The 9,376-nt window shown below is 36.2% G+C and overlaps 1 long non-coding RNA gene across 3 annotated transcripts in view; it reads left to right on the forward strand.

The window, feature by feature from the left end:
* Positions 1 to 9,376, forward strand: part of LOC125174581 (uncharacterized) — a 90,711-nt gene that overhangs the window by 56,276 nt on the left and 25,059 nt on the right. For all 3 annotated transcript variants that reach the window (XR_007155457.1, XR_007155459.1, XR_007155456.1), the window contains one exon: positions 3,131 to 3,225. This is a non-coding gene — a long non-coding RNA (uncharacterized LOC125174581). The remainder of the gene's footprint in view (positions 1 to 3,130; positions 3,226 to 9,376) is intronic.

Raw genomic sequence — 9,376 nt, forward strand, 5'->3', positions numbered from 1 at the left:
GAAATTTTCCCATTTTTCTCTTTTTAAAATTTTATTCTCACCAATGCAGTTGGATTCTCATATAGATATTCATTAAAGACACAATATGATGGCAACACTAGCACAATCATGTCAGCTAGTGAAGGGGTATTTCTACTGCAGAAGCTCAAAGATACAACTAGAATCAAAGTAAACCTCTGCTTAGAAAATCAGGAAAACATTTGAAATCTCTCTCCTTCATCACCTTACCACATACACACTGACATCTACCATATGGCAGAATAGTCTTGAAAGGCCACATAGTTGTTTTAAAATAATTCTCTTTGGTTTCTTCTGTTTTATCCAGGTAGATACTCTTAGCCAGATAGCCATAATTTCCTTCCATCAAAATGCTGAAAGTATATCTGAAATTGTGAGAGCATATCCAAAAGTGAAAATTGTAATTGAGTCTAAAATTCAAGTAGGAAGAGAGAAAAGATAACTCTCTAGATGTCAGACATCAAAATTCACCCTCCTACTACTCACCTTGGGGTTTCTAAGGACTACATACACAAGTTCAACGCAAGTTCAAAAAATAATGATTTTGGAGAAGCTTGAGATTGTACAGTTTTCTTGGTTAAACGAGGAAGCTAATACACACAAATTGCCATGAACCCAACTGATCTATATAGCTCCTACTTGGGAAAATATTCTAAAATCTGTAACATTGTTCATGTTTTAAGGAAATGTATGGCTATGTTTCTTGTGTTAAGTAAAGACCGTTCTGGCTTATAGGTTTGCTATAAATGTAGAATCACACCAGAAAGACATGAAATCAATATCCTGCGCTTCCTACCAATATTGTTTTAGAAAAATATACATATTGTTTGAGCACTAGTGTCTGGGACTCAGTAGAGACTCAATATTTGTGGATGAAGGAATAAACGGGAATTTTTTTTATAACATGCTCATACCATGAGATAATAAAATTTCCCCTTTAAAAAAATATTTCATGGGGCGCCTGGGTGGCGCAGTCGGTTAAGCGTCTGACTTCAGCCAGGTCATGATCTCGCGGTCCGGGAGTTCGAGCCCCGCGTCAGGCTCTGGGCTGATGGCTCAGAGCCTGGAGCCTGTTTCTGATTCTGTGTCTCCCTCTCTCTCTGCCCCTCCCCCGTTCATGCTCTGTCTCTCTCTGTCCCAAAAATAAATAAACGTTGAAAAAAAAATTAAAAAAAAATATTTCACAACAGATGAGGAAACTGAATTTTAGGAAGACAAATTTCAAAGAGCCAGCCCTAGGAAACCTAACTATGAAGCGGCAGAATGGAGTCTCAATTCCAGGTCAGCTGGGTTCAAAGCCTACCTTCTTTCCTAATGCCCATGTGGCAAAATTACTCCTCTTCCCTTTCAAAATACTTACTTTAATATGTTTTAAATAAAGCTGTTACTAAAGAATAGTAATTAACAAATCTTTTTATACTTATTCAAGCTGCATCATAAAATTCACTAAATTCACTTTTCCAGCAATGCAAGATTGATGGAAAGAAGGCAAAATTAACCCACATCCAACCTAAGTCTCCTCTGATATAATTTTTTTATTTTTTTAATGTCTACTTATTTTTTAGAGAGATAGAGCATGAGCAAGGGAGGGGCAGAGAGAGAGGGAGACACAGAATCCAAAGCAGGCCCCAGGCTCTGAGCTGTCAGCACAAAGCCCAACGTGGGGCTCAAACTCACAAACCATGAGGTCATGACCTGAGCCAAAGTCAGATGCTCAACCGACTGAGCCACCCAGGTGCCCCACTTCTGATATAATTTTTGAGCACTGATTTATGACATATGTAGTTATATAAATGTCTCATTTAGTCTTACCTTTGTCATCATTATCACCATTGTGTCTTGCATGCATTTATTGTATACATTTACAATGTATAAGACTGTAAGTTTTTATAGCTCATGAAAAATTTTCACACATTTGGAATAATCCTTACAATAATCATGGTCCAGAAGTATAATTTCCATTTTATGGATAAATTTTAAGATTCAGAGAATTTAAGACACTTGACTAAATTAGTTTCTATAGGGTTTCAGAAACCATTTCCCCACATTTCCTCTGCCTCAATTTGTGATTCAAGAAAGACACAGTGGTATCATTTTATAATGTTTCTCAAAAGACCAACGATTAAAATCTCAACATTTGCCTTTTTATGGGAAGGTAGATTTGGATACTAGGTAGAACATTTAAAGGATTAGCCATTTCATAAAAGCATGAAAATGTCCAGACCCACCATCAGTGACCTTTGTTAATTCTCTTCATACATTGCTTACCATTTTCCAAGTTCTAGCTGTATTTTGAATGATCACATATCCTATTTCCTTCATCTGAATTTTAAAATTCTGTTGCCTTTGCATTTTGGATGTCACAAAGTCAAAACCATGTTCTAACTGGTTTTGTTTCGAGTCTTGGCCCACGCAGATATGTGTGCAATAATGCAACTTGTCTAAACAGTATCACTATTTATTATTGCTAAACCACATCAAAAATGATACTGAAGAAATTTAATCTACAATCAGTTATTAAGTACCTATTGTGATGAGTGATTTGTGGTAGATGTTTTTAGCAAACAAAACTAATGACTTCAACTGAAGGGTAGCAAGATATGCCACCCCAAAATATGCCACGCTGGCATAAGGATGATTTTGAGCTGAAGGTAATTGAGAAGAAGCCAATACAAAAAAAGCTCTTTGCCTTCCCCTATTTGTCTAAAAGTGGCACATAAATTTATAAGGGTGTCCCTCATCCCAACTCTGCCAGAAAGAACAAATGTTAATCCCAGGAGATAACTTTAGACTCTTATCAGAGAAAGGGGCACTCATTTGAATCTTCATAGCAACACTTAGTCTTCTTGGCCATGCTTTCCCTGGGAATTGTCCCATAACTGGCCTCTGTCACCCCTTTCTTTCTTTGGTCTTTAGCTGAAGATGGTATCTAAGCCAGAGTTCCCAGCTACTTCTGAGCATTACTCATTTTCCCCAGGATATTTACCTAAAGTATACACGTTAATAATTGTATAATTGTTATACAATTATAATATATATTGTATAACATATACAATTGTATATATAATTGTTAATAATTGTTTTTCTCTTGTTAATCTGCCTTTTATTACAGGGATTTCAACAGAGAACTAGAAGGAGTACAGGGAAGGTTATGTCTTCTTTTACACAATCTTCAGAAAGTATGTGTCACTTGGAGATTTAACAGAGGTGTGTATCTCCTGCTGGAACAGCATACTAATGAGAGAATGGGCTGGCTGTTGCTATATTCCTACAGAGAACATTCCCGACCATTTATAGTTCAGTCATGCATTAATCATGAAAGTCTTTTCTCCAGCAAAGACATACAAATGGGCAACAAGTATATGAAAAGATGCTGAATGTCACTAATCATCAGGGAAATGCAAATCAAAACCACAATGAGATCACCTCACACCCATTAGAATGGCTATTAGCAATAAAACAAAAGACAACAAGTGTTGGTGAGGAACTGGAGAAATTGCAAGCTTTGTGCAATGTTGGTGGGAATGCAAAATACTGCAGCGACTGTGGAAAACAGTATGGGCGTTCCTCAAAAAATTAAATATAGAACTATCATATATTCTAGCAATTCTAGAACTTCTGGGTATTTATCCAAAGCAATTGAAAGCCAGATCACGAAGAGATTGTAGCACTCCCATGTTCCTTGAAGCATTATTCACAATAGCCAAGAAGAGGTAAAAACAACCTAAATGTCCATCAACAGATGAATGGATAAAGAAAATGTGTATATTTACAATGGGATATTATTCAGCCATAAACAAAGAGAGAAAGACCTGCTTTATTTTCTACAGCATAGATGGACATGAAGGACATTATTTTAAGTGAAATAAACCAGACAGAGGAAAGACTAATACTACATAGCTTCACGTATATATGAAATAAAAAAAAAAAAGAGTCAAACTCAGAAACAGAGACTAGAATGGTGGTTTCCAGTGGTTGGGGGTTGAGGGAAAATGGAAAAATATTAGTCAAAGGCTACAAACTGTTAGTTAAGGAAGATGAACAAGTTCTTAGAGATCTGCTTACAGCATCGTGAATACAGTTGACAATACACTATTGTACACTTAATCGTTAAGAAAATAAATATCATGTTAAGTGATCTTTCCACCATAAAAATGAAAAAAATAAAATGAAAGAATAATCAGGACAGAAAGTAGAATGGTGCTGGGAGAAGGGCATGGGGCATTAGTGTTAAGGGTTTAGAATTTCAGGTTGGCAGGATAAAAAGTTTCTATAGATGGATGGTGTTGATGGTTACACAATAATATGAATGTACTTAACACCACTGAACTATACACTCAGAAATGGTTAAGAGACTGCATTTTATGGTATGTATATTTTACCAGAATAAAAAAGAAATTGGGAAAAAATTTAAACATCAGTGCAAATTTGGCCTTCTACACCGTAATATATGGTTTGTTTTATTCCTTAAAGAAAAACAAACAAGCACATACAGATACAAAACAACATAAAACAAAACAGTATCAGTGGGTCAGATCCATGAAGTCAGCTTTGATGGCTAAAGTCACAACAATGTCAAAGATCCAGAGAACTGAAGGAATGAGAGAATTCTAGTGATCACCTTTAGCCTGAAAACTTACCTGGGAAGCCTAAGACTGACTATATTGACACAATGTCAAAAGTTAGGAGAAGGGTGAAAATTAATGAATGACACAGATTTTCCCAAATTGACCTAATGTTCATTGGTATAAACTGATGTTCTTTAAATACACTGTGAGTATCCTATGAAATATAAGATACTTTATGACCACAATTTCATTCTACTATTATGTAATTGTTATGCTATCTTAAAATGAATGCTTTGTCATTAATTAAAACTTGGATATTTTATTCTTGAATACATCCATAATGGGAAGGAAAGTTTCAGAACCCACTCTGATTTCTATCTCACCATATATCAGTGTAATTTTATCAATACAAGTTATAAATATTTTATTGCCCATTTGAATGAAAGTAGAAAGGATTTCATAGTTTCAAAGAGGTAACTTTCTCATTAAGATGTCTAGTTAAAAGTATTATATATATTATAACATTTGTAAATTAATTTAACCTAGTTGTGATAAATAAACCATGCATTTTATCACATTCACAAACTATTCGACAATAAAATTACACTTCGCCAGTACCTGAAAGTTACAAATATAAAGTAATAGTTTTCTATTTGCACAGAAACAATGCTTCATTTTCTTCTAGGCTACAGAAAAGCAGCAAAAGAGATAGATCAGGGGTTGTCTGTTACTGTCTCTCTTCTTGCCAGAGGGTTTTCCCTATAAAACATATTGGACCATGAATAAGAGTGCCAGAGAGGGTGAAAAGGCAGAAGTGCAGAGAATCAAGAAGTTCAAGCTCTACTGGACATACTTTAACAAAGTGTAACAGAAGGCACATTCTTTCTCCGAGAAAAACAGATATTACACAGTTTAGGGTTGGGATCCTATTATTGTGTCAGTACTTAGATCTGTTATACTTTATGGGTGCTTTCTTTTAATCAGTCTTGCTCCCTTTTTTGAATATTCAAAGTATTGGTTGAACTTGGATTCAACAAATTAATTCACATGAGACAAGATGTGGAAACAACCTGGGCTTTCTCCCTAAGATTTTGAGTGTCTTCCTCTACATTAAACCAAGTCTAGTGCAGCATTTCCAATTCACTTATTAGGGCCACCTTTTGGTTCATGTTTCAGACAAACAACCAAAGTAACTCCCTGAACTGCAATATTAAAGGCAGAATCTTTGCTGACTGAGCTTATGTCAATAAATTCAACTTGCTCCAACTTTACACTCCTTCCACCATTATCCTACTCTCTTAATGTCCATTCCCACCCATCTTGCACAGATTTCTGTCTCTATAAAATATATAACTCGAGTAGTTCTTTTGGAGTATTGTGCGCGGCCTCGTGGTCCCTACTTTATACCTCATATTTACAGACCTGCTGGTATGTGAGTCTAGTTACCTAGAAGTAAAGAGGGATGTGAGGCTGTGTCCTGAGGAATACTGGGATTGTCTTTCTTGCCTGACAACTGCCTCAGGAAGCATATTACAACCCTCAGGGAATACAGAGTAATCATCTCAGATGGGGGTGGAAAGGCTGCTCCCACTGGGGTTGGGGAGGGCTCTTCCACTGGCAAAGAAGACTCATCAGAATTTAGGGGTTCAGTTTCCCCCATCAATATCTTCCCCATTTTCCTCATTCCATGATCCCATTCCTTCTCAAACCATGCTCTCACTTTAACAGAGGCACCCTATAAGCCCGGGAGTTTAATATACATTGTAACTCATCAAGTCACAGGATGAGATTTTGGCTTTGATTTTTCCCGAGCCCATGCCTAAAATTACAGGAGATAAGGGCCTTCTTCAGGGTACACACAACTTTCAGATCACTTATGTCAGACTTGAGCTGGGAATGTGAATCCCTATCCTCATCTGTTTCTTTCCCATTTTGTCCAGTGACATGAGGAACTAGACAATCTCATTATATTTATTAGTTTGCCAAGAATGTGTGAAAGTATCACCCAGCTGCTTCCTTCTCATAGGGAGTATTTTAGTCAGGGTATTTTGTCTCTCCAGTAGCCATCCTGTTTACATATGAAAATACAGTCATATGCCCTCTTTTTGTATAACAACTTCCTTTCAAATGTCATTTTCAAAGACTGTAGAGATACATGAAGCCTTAAATGCAGTTTGACAAGGCCAGTAGGGGAGATAGCTCTCTCCCTGGGAAGCTTCCTTGCAAAGGCCTTTTATCTGAACCAGTTGCCTTTTCTCATGCATTATGTGTTGTAGTGTTTCTTTGCATGGGAATAGAGCAAATTCATCATACACATGCCACCAAATATGCATCAGGACATAAAAATTTAATTTTTCTAGAGTTATGTATACATTGTCCTACAGGGACGTCTGTCAGATGCTGTGTTCATTCAGCAGGAGAGTTGTGATATTGCAGGGGAGCAAGAGTTCAACCGTCTGTAAGTAAGAGGTTAGAGACAAGCTTAACATGAACGAAAGCCAAAGAGTTTCTTGTATTTGCTGGAAGTCATTATGACTTTGCCTCATCAATACAAAAAAAAAAAAAAAAGAAAAAGAAAAAGGCAATGCCAGTGCAGTAATCGATTCACTTTAAAAGTTGCCCATATAAAAAAAGCCCCAAAGTTAACAAGGGATAACAGTGGGTGTTTTAAAAAATATATGAGACACTCTGTACCCTGAAGTATTAGCTCTGTCATCATCTAGTATTAACAATTCTTAATTCTTTCAACTACACTGCCAGAATATACAAAGTAAGCTGCAAATACTAGTTTAGGTTGTCAAACCAAAGCATTATAAAAATCCTCAGGTATAAACTAATATTCTATTTTTAGCTGTGCATTCAAAAACAAAATGAAATGATGTTTCTTTCACTGTGCAAAAGCTTTTTATTTGATGTAGTCCCAACAGTTTATTTTTGTTTTTGTGTCCTTTGCCTTAGGAGACATATCTAGAAAACTATGTTGCTATGGCTGATGTCAAAGAAATTACTGCCTATGTTCTCTTCTAGGATTTTTATGGTTTCAGATTTCCCTGTAAGTCTTTAATCCATTTGGAGTTTATTTTCCTGTATTGTGTTAGAAAGTGGTCCAGTTTCATTCTTTTTTGCATGTAGCCGTCCAGTTTTCCAGCACCATTTATTGAAGAGAATATCTTTACCTCATTGTATATTCTTGCCTGTTTTGTCATAGATTAATTGACCATATAAGCATGTGTTTATTTCTGGGCTCTCTATTCTATTCCAGTGATCTCTGTGTCTATTTTTGTGTCAGTACCATACTGTTTTGCTTACCACAGCTTTGCAGTATATGTTGAAATCTGGAATTGTGATACCTCTAGCTTTCTTCCTTCTCAAGGCTGCATTGGCTGGTCAGGGTCTTTTGTGAATACATACAAATTTTAGGATGATTTGTTGTTCTGTGAAAAATGTTATTGGTATTTTGATAGGGATTGCATTAAATCTATAGAGGGCTTTGAGTGGTATAGAAACTGTCAACAAAACAAAAAGGTAAGCTATTGATGAAAAAAGGTATTTGCAAATGATATGTCTAATAAGAGATTAATATCCAAAATATATAAAGAATTTATACCACTCAACATGCACACACACACACACACACACACACACACACACAAAAGAAAACAAAAGCAATCTGATTAAAAAATGGGCAGAGGACCAACAGACACATGAAAAGATGCTCAACATCACGCATCATCAAGGAAATACAAATCAAAACCACAATTAGATATCACTTCACACCTGGCAGAATGGCTAAAATAATTTTAAAAGATAAAAAACAAAAACAAAAGCAAAAAACAGAAGAAAACAAGGAATAACAAGTGTTGGTGAGGGTGTACAGAAAGAGAACTCTTATGCACTATTGGGAATGTAAATTGGTATAGCCACTTTATAAAACAGTATAAGGTCCCCCAAAAAATCAAAAATAGAAACACCATATGATCTCACAATCCTAATATTGGGTTATTTACCCAAAGAAAATAAAAACTAATTCAAAAAGATACATGAACCCCTATGTTTATTGCAGCATCATTTACAATAGCCAAGATGTGGAAGCAAACTAAGTGTCCATCAATAGATGAAGGGATAAAGAAGATATGGTATATATACACAATGGAATATTATACAACCATAAAAGGATGAAAACTTGCCATTTGTGACAACTTGGGTGGATCTAGAAGGTATTATGCTAAATGAAATAAGTCAGACTGAGAAAAACAGATATATGATTCCACTCACATGTGGAATCTAAAATAACAAAACAAATAAATAAGCAAACCAACATAAAGCATTATCAGACCTCGGACACCTGGGTGTCTCAGTGGGTTAAGTGGTTGACTCTAGATTTAGGCTCAGGTCTTGACCTCATGGTTTGTGGGACCAAACCCCACATTGGGCTCCACGCTGACAGCAGCACAGAACCTGCTTGGGATTCTCTCTCTTCATCTCTCTCTGCCCCTTCCCTGCTCATGCATGCATTCTCTTGCTCTCTGTATCTCTGTCTCTGTCTCTCTCTCAAAATAAATAAATAAACTTAAAAAACAGAATCAGACCTATAAATAGAACAAACTGAAGGCTGCGAGGGGAAAGGGGGGGGGTGGACAAAATGGGGGAAGGGGAATGGGAGATGCAGACTTCCAGTTATGGAATTGGTAAGTCCTGGGAATAAAAGTCACAGCATAGGGAATATAATTAATGATATTATAAGAGCATGTACAGTGACAAATTATAGCTACACTTGTAGTGAACATAGC

Source organism: Prionailurus viverrinus, chromosome A1 (assembly GCF_022837055.1).
Source record: "Prionailurus viverrinus isolate Anna chromosome A1, UM_Priviv_1.0, whole genome shotgun sequence".
Classification (NCBI taxonomy): Eukaryota; Metazoa; Chordata; class Mammalia; order Carnivora; family Felidae; genus Prionailurus; species Prionailurus viverrinus.